The sequence below is a fragment of the Salarias fasciatus genome, chromosome 13, assembly GCF_902148845.1.
Source record: "Salarias fasciatus chromosome 13, fSalaFa1.1, whole genome shotgun sequence".
NCBI lineage: Eukaryota > Metazoa > Chordata > Actinopteri > Blenniiformes > Blenniidae > Salarias > Salarias fasciatus.
The window spans coordinates 13,840,031-13,853,765 of record NC_043757.1 but is presented as its reverse complement, the minus strand read 5'-3'; positions in this window follow the sequence as shown (position 1 = coordinate 13,853,765).

The window sequence follows — 13,735 nt, the reverse complement described above, 5'->3', positions numbered from 1 at the left end:
CTGCTGTGCTGTGTTCCGCCGTGCCATCATTCCAGGCCAACGTGCAGCGTGACTGGTGTGCCCCGCTCACCGCCAAGGGGGCGATGAAGGGCTACCGTGAGTACTGCTCCGAGGACGCCTGGCCGCCTGTCTCCGGAGTGCCTACAATAGAGGACTCCGTGAGGCTCTGCCTGCTTCCCACCTCCACTCCATGGCCCGGCAGAAAACCCATGCTGCCGTCTGAAAGAGACAGGTGCATGGCAGGTTTCCTGGACCGGGGTTATGCTAATGGCAATCAAGTGTTCGCCTTGGCTAACAATATGACTTTTCTCCTAGGCTCCATCGATAACTGCCACGAGAGGTCAGACCTATTGCTGGAGGACATCGAGGAGATCCAGAACATGGCCTAGGTCCTGATGCACATGTGTCGCGCCACTACCATCAACGGAGGCTGCGCCATGGCCAGCACTCAGCTTGCCATGAGGCACCTGTGGCTTGGCCTCTCCTCCCTCGCTGAACAAGACCAGAGGGGGATCCTGGGGCTTCCCCTGTCGACTTCCTCCCTCTTCGGTCCAGACATCCAGGTGATCATCGACCGTCTGGATGCGGCGGCCGGAGGCTCTCAGCAGCTCGCCCCCCACCTTCACCCCCGCCGTGCGCCGAATCTGCAGTGCCGGCAGCCTGCAGAACGGCGGAGGTCTAACGTGATTCGCGCTCATTCCACACGGAGCATGGCTGCTTCTGCGGCCCATTGCAGAGGTGTCACAGTGGGTGACATCTGTCAGGCTGCTTCCTGGGCTTCCGCGTCCACCTTTGTGCGATCATATCTGATGGGTATGTGCACACTCGTAGAACTGGAGTTACGTTTAGTAACTAATAATTTCTTCTGATGGAACTGCTCTAGAAAGTTGATTAAACAGTCAATTTCTCTTTTTTTCTGATGGTACTTTACTCATCTCAGTGTCAGAATTGTTCCTGATATAAGTGAGATTGTTCCACTAAGGCAGACAACCACACACACACACACACACACACACACACACACACACACACACACACACACACAACTAGCGACAATGCAGGGTTACCAATTACCCTCAATGCATGTTTTTGGACTGTAGGAGGAAAATGGAGTACTCGGAGGAAAATTACACACGCAGGGAGAACGTGCAAAGAAAAAAAGGCAAAGAAAGGCCGAGCTGGCATTTCAATACATGGCCCTCTCACTGTGAAGTGAGAATGTTTACCATCGTGTGGCGAGGCAGACCTTCAGCCAAGATAAAGAGTTACATTATCTCAGTCTGTTCCAGTCAAAGGAAACCCATTACAAAGGAGTGAAGTATTGCTCTCTTTTCCTTCAGGATCGTACACAAGTTGAAAGTACATGGTGTACACTCCTGCAACTACAATAAGTCTATGTATGAGAGTGAATTTAATGTGTCACAACACAATTCTTTATGAAGGCAACGCAAAAATAACTGGGTAAGACTCCAAGGCATGATTTTATGTTTTATTTGAATAATTTTCCTTTAATCAAAGGAAATTAATCAAAATTAAGTTCTTAAGTTCACAACAAGCCATTAATATATGTCAAACGTGACACTGAAAACAGACAAATGTTAGGACTAACTGATCATAATGTTTCGGTACATTCATGGAACAATGGGAGTTAAAGGAATACTCCGAAGATTTTTGACCCACGCCCAATCCCTATCATTGACAAAATTAGACAAGCTCATAAATACCTTTTTTGTCTCTCTGCGTCCAGTGGCTGGTTCCCAGCTGTTAGCATCGTAGTTAGCTTAGCTCAATTGCTGGAAGTCAATAGGGAACAGAACCGGACTGACGAAAGTGGACAAAATACTCCTTACAGTGGTCCAAGAGATTGACTGCGTATTAGCACGTGAAGTAAATCCGAATGGTTATAAAACATTTTAAAAGACGTGTTTTCTTTTCAATCCGTTAAAATAACGTTTTGATACACACAGACCTGCGCATGCGCAGTGCTCCGCGCAAGGATATACCGGAGCACAGCAGTGGAAGCCACAGACTCAGCCGCTGTGCGCTGGCATATCCTTCCGCAGCGCACTATGCTTGCTTCAGGGTTCTTGTTTTTTTAGTTTGTTACAAATTTTTATTCTATGTGTTTAAAATGTATATTTTAACATTCCTGTGATATTGTTTAGCAAATATAACATTATTTTATGTCCTATTGGAGAGAAAATGCAAACGCTAGACGTTTGGATATTTGTCATTTTAAGGTGGCAAAATACAAGGATATGACCCACTCCCCCATTTTTTCTTAACTTTTCTTTAATCCTAGTGTCAGCAAACCTGGCCATGGACTCTAAAGCAGAACAGCCCTGGTGAATGCTTTCATTTGCATTTACCCTCCTGAAGCGTCGCCTTTTCTAACATAGGAGTTGTCTGTTTTGCTCGTCTTGATCCGTCGCTGTCAGTCTTTGTGCGTATCCGTGCGAGGGCAGGGCTGTGAGATGCTTCAGAACCAGTTCAGTCCACTGAGTCTGAGTACAAGATGTTTTCATCTGATCTGAACTCAGTGTTTGTGTGTAAGTTCGCTGAGCAGACACTGAATGTGTGGATGTATCTTCTGACACTTTGCACCTGCAGCTTGAGTTTCTGTCTGTTATCTGGGTTGAGTGCTCGACACTGACATGTGGGAGAGCCATCTCACATACTGATGTGCTTATAATATGAGTGATTCAATCATGTTCCACCATGACGTAGTCCCCTCCTTATTGCTCTGATTTGTCTAATTGTTTTAACATCTTCTGACTCATATTTTATGCAGCCCCTGCATCTTCTGTTCTTATACCTGAAATTTAATGTCTGAAGCTGCTGTCTTGGCCAGTTTCCCTTGAAAAACAGATCATTGTTTCTCAACAGGACTGACCTCTTTAAGTAAAGGCTAAATAAATACAAATAAAAGTAGATGTGCATTATGTGCTTGTAATTATTGTAATGTGAGGTGAATAATATATAAATATAAGGGAACTAAATGTTCCGTCCTTGAGGTCTGGCTGTTCTGACACCATTTATTAATCCTTAATACCATTGGACGAATGCTTTCAGCACTCCCTACTGATGAGCAGGCCTCAAAACTCTATTAATGTACAGAGCTCAAAACATTCTCCTAAGGTGGTTATACAACATGGATTGATAGATTGATCTTTATTTATTTCAGACATGTGGAAAAAAATACATGAAACAAAAAAAGAAAATAATCATCTAAATGTAGAAAGGACAAATTGTCTGTGATGCGTGCGAAGATCGAAAAAAGCAGGAAAAAGTAAAAACCAAGTTTTTGTGCGCTGTGACCAGTGGAACTGAGAAGTGGAAAATTTACAACTGATGGTGATAATAATAATAATGTGACCTTCAAGTGTTTTAATCTAGTGACCTTTTCAATATTCACACACTCAGACCTTAACCCATCGGAGAGAATCATTATGAATCTACTAAGCTTAACACGTCCGTCTAAATAAAAGAGTGTGAATAAAGAATGCAATTAACATATGTGAACTAACGAGTGTGCTGTGTGTGTCTGTGTGCAAAATAATTGAGTGTTTCTCTGTAAAGGTGCCTGAAGATGACTATGCTGTGAAAAGAGAATTACACTGAGTTGAGCTGAACAGTGTTGTGATGAACCACTGTGGCCTACTTTGCCTTTGCTGACAGGAATCAACTGCAAATTTCATTACAATCTTTCAAGTTTTCAGCACAGTTGAATTAAAAAAAAAATCAAACTGTCAACCAGAACTTGGTGCAAGAAAATCTGAGTATCATGAAAGTCAGTCAAATTTGTTCTCAAAATCATGAATAATATAAACATTTAAGGCAATCCACCTATTGTTGGGTTGTCTGGAGTTTAAAGGTGCATTAAGGAGTTTGCACGTTTTATGAGAAACAGCGCCCCCTGCAGGCCTTGGGCGTAATGCAGCTTAGTGAAACACTTGTGCCTGTGGCTTGTGTGCATGGAAGAGGGGAACTCTTTCCTCGCTCTTTTAGTAGCACTCAAGTAAAATTTAAGTTTCTTTTACCTGGTGGGGTCTGTGCTGGAGTTGTGGCAGTGCAAGAAGCCAGTCTTTTCTTACTTTCTGGAAAATCCATCCTCAATACTGCTCAGTTGTTGCTCGCTAAGCATATGGCGGAGTAATGGCGGACAAAACGAAACCTAACTAAATCAGGCCAGCTGGAGCGCACATTACGTCATTCCTCTCAAATTCTCCCAAAAAAAAATTCTGGTGTCGGACCGGCACTGCAACTTTCAAGTGACAATTTAGCGCTGTTAGAGGTACTTGTAATGAATATGTCAGGGCACATTGTACACATCATTAAAAATGTGTAACATATTTATGGTGGAAAATAAGTATTTTTAAAGTTGAAAAACTCCTTAATGCACCTTTAACTGTCCGTCATTCTACAGCAGGTTTGTGGAAGATGATTGGCTGCTGGGTTTTCGCTCTGGCCTGCTCTCACTCTCAGCCTCTCATGCTCGATGTGCTCTTGAGCCCATGTAGTTAAAATAAATAAAAATATAATTTTCAGGTAGGATCACAATCCTCAGCCTCCCCGGGAAAGTCTATTCCAGGGTACTGGAGAGGAGGATCCGACCGATAGTCGAACCTCGGATTCAGGAGGAACAATGCAGTTTTCGTCCTGGTCGTGGAACAGTGGACCAGCTCTACACCCTCCATAGGGTGCTCGAGGGTTCGTGGGAGTTCGCCCAACCAGTTCACATGTGTTTTGTGGACTTGGAGAAGGCGTTCGACCGCGTCCCTCGTGGTGCCTTGAGGGGATACGGAGTCTGGGCCCCCTTATTAAGGGCCGTCCGGTCTCTGTATGACCGGAGTAGGAGTCTGGTCCGCATTGCCGGCTGTAAGTCGGACCTGTTCCCGGTGCATGTTGGACTCCGGCAGGGCTGTCCTTTGTCACCGGTTCTGTTTATAATCTTTATGGACAGAATTTCTAGGTGCAGCCAGGGGCCGGAGGGGGTCCGGTTTGGGGACCACAGGATTTCATCTCTGATTTTTGCAGATGATGTTGTCCTGTTGGCTTCATCGAACCCGGACCTGCAGCATGCACTGGGGCGGTTCGCAGCTGAGTGTGAAGCGACAGGAATGAGGATCAGCACCTCCAAATCCGAGGCCATGGCCCGTGACTGGAACAAGGTGGCTTGCCCTCTCCAGGTCGGTGGAGAGACTCTGGCCCAAGTGGAGGAGCTTAAGTATCTTGGGGTCTTGTTCACGAGTGAGGGACAGATGGAGCGTGAGATTGACAGACGGATCGGTGCAGCGGCTGCAGTGATGCGGTCGTTGTATCTGTCTGTTGTGGTGAAGAGGGAGCTGAGCCGAAAGGCGAAGCTCTCGATTCACCGGTCAATCTACGTTCCCACCCTCATCTATGGTCATGAGCTTTGGGTCATGACCGAAAGGACAAGATCCCGGATACAAGTGGCTGAAATGAGCTTCCTCCGTAGAGTGGCTGGGCGCTCCCTTAGAGATAGGGTGAGGAGCTCAGTCACCAGGGAGGAGCTCGGAGTAGAGCCCCTTCTCCTCCACATCGAGAGGGACCAGCTGAGGTGGCTCGGGCACCTTTTTAGGATGCCTCCTGGACGCCTCCCTGGGGAGGTTTTCCGGGCATGTCCCACCGGGAGGAGACCCCAGGGACGACCTAGGACATGCTGGAGAGACTATGTCTCTCAGCTGGCCTGGGAACGCCTTGGGATCCTCCCGGAGGAGCTGGGGGAAGTGTCTGGGGACAGGGAAGTTTGGGCATCTCTGCTGAGACTGCTGCCCCCGCAACCCGGTCCCGGATAAGCTGTTGAAAATGGATGGATGGATGGAATTTTCAGGTAAAATTGCTTCCTGCTCATCCCTGCAGAGGTGTTGGGGCGACAGAGAAATCTCCCTTCCAGTGTGGCAGAGCAGCCAATCACTGACAACCAACTCGACACAGTGACAAGAACTTATCCAATCAGCGTCATCAGATCTGATGCCCAAAGGGCAAAAAATATATCGCCCCAAGCCACATCTGCCTGTGGGGGTACACGAGCAATAAGAATTTCTGTGACAAAGTGACGGCGATGACAAAGATGGACGACTAGGGCAGTGAAAATACAAATTCAATGTGGCCTCTTGTCCAGAATCTATTTGAGAGGAAACATTGGTGGAAAAACTGGAAATAAAATAGTGAGGGCAAGACTCCTTTCCTTCTCTTACTGAGGAAAACAGCACATTTGTGCAGCAGCACTCCATAAAGAAGAGGAACTTTGGACAGGGAGAACAAAAGCAGCTGGCTTCAGAGGTAAGCTACAATATTACAGTTCTTTTTATAAGACACCCAGAAGGTGTTGTTACCTTCCTCTTTAAAATGCATTAATATATAAAATTACAATATGCTATATTTCTCTGTCTGCCACCCTCAATTACTGTGTAATAAGAGTTTTTACCCATTTGTCTTTATTATTGTCCATGGACTACACTTACATCGTGCTTTTTACACTGCTTGAGCAGAGCGGAGACTGCACAACGGTTCAAGAAATCAATTTCACTGATATACATGTGCTGTCCAAAGTTCATGGCAGTCACCTCAGTTGCTTATAGGAGTCCCAGCTGAAGGTTTGAAATATGATGATACATTGACATGGGGTCATTCTGTGCAAAATTTGCAGTCTCATCTTGAACATCTTGAATTTGCTTCAGGTTTATACTGAATATGAATGCACATGAGAAAAAAGTTTTACGTTCACAGATAATGGTTGTTGTTTTTTTTTTGTTTTGTTTATTTTTTGATATTCAGAGGCTTTTAAAACATTTATCACCTGCATGTTGTCATTACTGGTTGAATAATATGTTTTTTAAAAAACCTTAATGATTGTGTGCTCTGATAATTTAACAGTTAAATCACAATCCAAGCCTGAAATTATTGGTAGAACATATGATAGGAATCCTCTTCTTGTTGCACACTTTCTTTGTTTTAATTTGTTTTCTCAAAGTCCTTCCAATAATTTAAATAACCATGATAAATGAATGCACTCATACATTGTCGCCACTTCAAAACAAAATTTGATAAAGCATGTATTGCATTTTCCTTCATTTGTTTAAGTGACAGACAAAATGTAGGAATATATCTCATTCACACTAAAGCAAAGAGAATCAGGTCAAAATGTTTCAAACTATGAACCCCTTTGTGACTTTTTTACTGGTCTGACCCACTGACGAGTAAGTTTTGAACTCGAGCTCTTATCTTTAGACTTACAAAAACTGTATTCTTCTCTGTTCATTGTGAAACCACACCACATGCCACAGATGAAGGACAAATACAACACTCAAACAAAATAAAACCTATAGCTTTTGCCACATGAATACTGACGCATACCTGGTACCTTGTATCATTCTCTCTCTATTCACACAGTTTGTAAACATAAAAAAAAGTTAAGCTAAAGGTGAGAGACCTCAGTAATCAACCACAGCAAACCAGTGAGTGGGAATTCATGAGTTAACACAACAAAACTTTTCAACTGCTGATCTGCTCTTGGCATGCAAAGAAGTTAATTTTGATGTTGAGGATGTTTCATTTATTTCAAGGGTTTTGGCTCGAAGAAATTATGCTTCCTACAATGTTGTTGTTTAAAAAGGCTCCTTGCTGACAGATTCAAGTGAATGAATGTCAGTTGAGTGTTGCCAGCTTCTCTTCTTACCAGGTAAGGTCAACCTTTTGGACTCTGCCGAGTCTGTGTTGGCCGCTGAACCATTTGACTGACATATGTGACACAAATATACTGCTGTACTTTGCCCTGAGCTGAATGGTATTTATAACCTGCAGTGTTTACAGTGCGATATACTCATATGAATCAATCTGTTTCAGCCTTTTCGTAAGGTCACAGGAAGATGAGGCGGTGGGAAATGTTCCTTCCACTGTCAAAAAACATCCCTTGTCTATCAAAGAGGCGAGGACTCAAAAGCAGACTCGAACCACAAGGACGCGTTTGAGAGCACTGATTGAGCTCCACACAGGAGAACAAATCTGAGAGGGTGAGACAAAGGGTCAGAGCAGCAAGCAGAGGCCAAAGCATGAGCGAGCATAACGTAGGGAGGAGACACAGGACGGCAGCAAGAAGGCAACAAGGGAGACAAACAGCGGAGCTTAAATACACACAGAAGGAGGGGAGACGCACAGGATAGGATGATTGAATGATTGGAAGAAGCAGTGAGGGAGACACGTGGAGGATCAGGGAGGAACAGCAGGCTCAGAGTGAGTCCTGACATTGTCAAGGTCAGCTGCTCCCCACCTCCCCACATTCTAATGGTTTTTAAAGCGTTTCCTCTGCTGAGCTGTGCTTTGAGATTTTAAAACATAAACTGCACTGCAAATAAAATTTAATATTATTATTATAAAAGACCAGAAAAATCTAAAGGCAGAAGAAAATTTGGGAAACTTTATGCCCGTGCACTCATCAGAATGGTGACCCCCCCCCCCCCCCCCCCCCCACCCCCCCCCACCCATAAAAAAAAGAAGCTTCCACAAGATCATCCAATCTAGTTGATGTTCTCTTCCAAAAATTCTCTTCCAAGCCAGAATCCCATAGTTTTCTCTTGGGAGTTTCCCATTCAGAGTCAATACTATGCAAGGTGCCATGAATCAATACACTGAGCTGTTAGTATTCTGCTACGTAATGCAGGACAGCTCAGTTCAATGATAAACAGGCTGTACATTGATAATTGTGCAGCCCTCAAGCTGTATGTGCATGCGTGGGTGTGCACGCTCACCGACACACACACACACACACATAGAGACGAGTGAGATGCTCCACCCTCAAACAAACGCTGTAAATAACTCATCTGACCACTCTATTTCCTGTCATCATAAACCAGTGTGTCAAATACAGCTGCCAGATGTTGCAGGTTACTTTGGAATTGAGTCGAAGAGAAAAACTCAAAACGTTAAAACATCAAGGTTTTGAAGAAGTGGACAAAGAGGTCAAAGGGTCAAGTGCTTCATCACCCTCTGTGTTTTCTATATGCACATCTCATATGCTGTCTACAGATAAAAAAGGAACTTCTAAAAGTGATAATGGGAACTCAGTGCTCTGCTTGATGCTGCAGGCATGAATGTCTTCAAAGAGAGAACTCAAAGACAGGTCTGTTGGCAGCAAGCCAACAGATCCACTCGCTGTTCCACGCAGTAGAACTGCAGCTGGTGCAGCTTTCAGCGTCCTACTCTGATTAGCCGAGGATTTAACTTGTAGTTAACTCTGCATGAGCGCGGGCTGTGGAGGAGAGTTGTTGATGCTGATGAATTGGGCCAGATGAATACTGGGAAGGATGATTTAATCCACCATGCTGAGATCGCTTGATGGAATCCAATACATTCAGATTGTTCAGCTCAGAACTACCGCGACTCTAAAAACAGCAGTCGGGGAGGATGAGGTAAGAAAAATGAAGTTGCTGTGATTGATTCATTGCTGGCATTCTCACAGTACGGAATGGTTTTAACTGATGAGCATGTTGTGAAAACAGAGTAAACAAATCATGGATAATATAACATGTTGAACAAGCATTTTAAAGCCAAATACAGATCAGGGTAATTAACAACATGCTATTTTGTCCTCTAATTACTCTCTAAACTGTCTTAAACACATTCTAGACTCAAGCTTTGCTGTTTTCAGCTTCAACTTCATCTCATCCAGATGTAATTGCGCGTGAGGAGGTGACCACCAGGACCAGCACTCATCAGTGGAGGGCTCTGTGAGTGGGACTGCAGGCTGTTCTGAGAGCACAGACAGACTGCGCCGTCAAATCCAATCAAAAACAGAAGAAGAAAAGAGGCCTCCACACGGGGTCGTGACAGCCGGTAGTGTGTTTTGTTGCGACTGTCAGTGACATGGTAGCACTGCTTTCCCATGCAGTTGACATGAGTGAAATGTGCTCCAACGCAGCGCCATCTGGACCTTCTACCACCGCAGAGTGTGAAGAACCATAATGAGCCTGAGACCCAAGCCAAATTCAGTCAAAAAAAAAAAAAAATACAATTGAATGAATCTTCTATTCACCTCATATGTTATGTAGTATTAAAATGTAAGCCGAATGGTCTCAGAAAATAATGGAATTGTGATAAACAGCCAGTCTGGTGAGTGGTAAAACTTCATTTTGACATGAATTTGCATGACAACCTTCCTCTGTGCTTGAATGATTTATCTATCTCATACTATAGTGCCCAATACAGGCAGAAAAGGCAGATCCTGAAACATGCTAGTTGAACACAGGGACTTCTGTCATGTGAATGTAATTGGAAAGAAATTCTCATGAATAAGGCTTCAGGTTGCTGTAAAATATTGGACAGAAACTGAAACATGCTTGCTTTGCACACTCCATCGGTTCATCAGAAGTCACAGCACCAGATATTCTTCATGCTTTCTCATTCCCACACTTATTTATGCGCGTAAAACTCCTGGTCTTTTAAAATTCAAAACTTTTTTATTGAAAAACATGACGAGCTGACAGACGGGAGTCATGAGAGAGGGAAGAAAAATGGAAGAACTCCAGTGTTATGTCCATATCAGCTTAATGAAGTTAATAATAAATGTATTTTGACTTCCCAAACATTGGCACTCCTGGGCAGTCAGTGTCTCGGTTTGAGATGTGGCAGCAAAGAGAAGAAACTCTACACAGCAGTGACTGTTCTCCCCAATCACACCACATCTACTTGAAGCTGCTGCTCAGAGGAACAGCTGCTTCACTCGGTGGGACTGCTGGATGTCCTCCAGGCACAGCGGCAGTGTTCATCCACAAATTGCCAAACAATGAAGGGCTTTTTTTTGTTTTTTTCCCTCCAGTCTTCGACCTCAGACGGACCTAACGTTTTTTTTTTTCTTTGTTTTTCGCCTGTTTCTATCAGATTGTGTCTCAGGTAAGAGCTGCTATTTTGGTCAAATAATAAAAAAACGATTTTCAACTGTCTCTATCTTTCTATTGCATGGGCTTGAGGTTGGAAAATAGGAAAGATTTTGGACTGGATTCAGGTAATGTTCTGATGGAGCATGTGTTTTCAACATAGATCCGTTTCATTTCCATTCAAATAAACGTAGGAAAAAACAATACCTTCTTATCATACTCCAACTGGCCGTACACGTCAGAGTCAGCTGAAATCATCTGTCTTCTCCTACTCCTCACACTTTCCAGTGTGAGAGCTCACACCATCTCACCCTCTCCTCTCACCCCAGAGCACCACATGGGAAAGTGTCATTCGACTGAGAACTACTGAGTTTTGCTCAGTTATTTGTTCTATTGAATTACAATTTGTAAGATGTAAATATGACCAGGCTGAAACGAAAGGTAACTTATTGCCAATGAAACAGTATAAAAACACACACACACACACACACACACACACACACACACACACACACACACACACAGTTTCCACACACCAGCAATTCAGAGTTAATCCTGGAGTCAGTCAGTATTTGGTTTGCCATATGAATTGATTCAGTTTTGGTAGAAATCATTTCTTTATACATTCTTCTACCTGAACTACATCCCGTGCGCCAGTGGTTCCTTCAAAGCCCAGCTGTGGCCCTTTGACCTCTCCTCAGCACATCAGTGTGCTTTGCTGCTTCTCCTGCAGTCAATAGACATTTTGCTCATCTTATATTGTATTGATTGTTTGTATTTCACTACTTGTTTTTCTTTTTTTCTTTTCTTTTTTAATCCGTGTATCCGAACAGTTAAGTGTGAGCAGTGTGTGCGTGTAGTTTGCATATCAGCCTCTTTTTTCGGTCGACTTCAACCCTTCATCACTGGCCCATGTCCACCAGTGGCCTCCAGCACCGATAAGCTTTTCCTCCCCAATCCTTGAAAATGTAATTTTCAAGGAATTTAGCAACATCATTGATGAAGAGGATTTTTTACTTGGAGCCACATCACCAGCCGAAGCTTAAAGATGTTATCATTTCAGAAAAACCTAAGAGTCGCTCTTTGAGGAATTTCACTCCTTCCTTCTTCAACAAAACAGAAAAAAAAAAGAAATTCACAGCTAGTAAAATCTGACTTCAGAGCTTACTTATAAAAGTCAGTTTTAATATTGCTCCATGCAGTCAACTTGAGCATCTACAGAAACACGAAGCTGGTGCAGACATGTCTGGAAACAGAGTATAGACACTGAAATGCTTTTGAGAATGTTTGACTTGAAAGAAAAAGCGTTTGTTGAATTTTTAGTCAACTATTTGTTAGATTTACTGACAACTGTTACTCAATTAACATATCTTCTGTCCTGTGTTACACAGCCTGAGATGGTTTGAACTATATAGATGTGCTCTCCTCAAGCTTTGCGTGTGTAAAAACATGATATCGTGAGCACAGGCTTGTGGAAGCTGATTTAAATCACTCACACTCTGCTCTGCTTTTACCTTGTATGTATGGAAATGGAATTAATGTATGGAAAACAAAGCATGTTTCAGACATCTATATCTATACAATGATGTGTGTAATGTAATTTATTACTTTTGGAAACACTTTTCATGTTGATTTATTACATTATACATCAAAATATCAAATAACTTAAAATATACAGTATCTCACAGAACTCAACCAATAATACGGCGCGATTTTCATTCTATAGAAGCTGATTATGCTTTATTATTGTCATGCATGGTTTTTATGCTTCGTCTCCAGACAAAGAATCTTTATTAAAGTCAATTTAACAAAACAAATCCCTGGGAAGTATGAACTGCAGGATACAGAACTACTATAAATCAACTTTGACCTTTTACAACCCAGTATTGAATGAGTTTTTATAGCATGAAAGTGGATTTATCAGGTCATTTAAATTTCTCCTGTTTAAAGTATGATTCTGTCAAAACATCCCTTCTTCTAACGATTCCATGATTGTTTATCTATTATCTTGTTGACTGAGTGCATTCATGAATGTTAATTCCCAGTGGGAAACAACAAATGAACTGCCCCTTGTGTGAAAAATAAACTTGTGTGGAGTGAACTGAGCAATTCCAAAATTAACTATAAAGGTAAGCAGTTGATTGCAAAAGCCCACGCTGTGGGTGCAACAAAACAAAGCAGAAAATAACTGTTGAAAAAAAAGGCTCAATTTTGCATAAAAAAATTGCTCACTTTGAAAAAATGGAGCGGAGAGACATTAGCATGTTTTCACTGTGACGGTTTCCCCATCTAGTCCCCATCTGGAAAACATCTGTAAAGGCAAAATGATGGGTTTAGAAGTAAACACTTATTTGTCATAATCCCTATTGGAGGGCATTGACTGATACTGAAAAACATTTATTTATTAAAAAAAAGTCTTGAATTTATCTAATTTATTTTGCATTTATTAGACAGCTTGCTTTACCAGGCTTTTGTTTCCCCTTTCCAAATGCTTTTATGCCTTTTTCCTTCTGGTCATCATCCTCAAATTAGGTGAATATTGAAAACCGATGGCACATGTGACGTATGCTGAGTCTGCAGAAGCAGTATAAATGTGATTTTTTTTTTTTTTTTTTTTTTACCATTACAATGACATTTTTGCCCCAGGAGTGGTTGAAAACATTTCCCTGGTGCTCGGTATATTTCCATACCCACTGATTGCGGGAGCTCTTTGTCTTTCTTTAAATACACATGCGTTTGATTATTGTGTTGTGGCGGCGCAGCAGGCAGGCAGCAGCACCTTCTCGCTCCCACACTTACATTTCCAAAAGTCCAAGGGAGAGACACAAAAGATTTTTCAA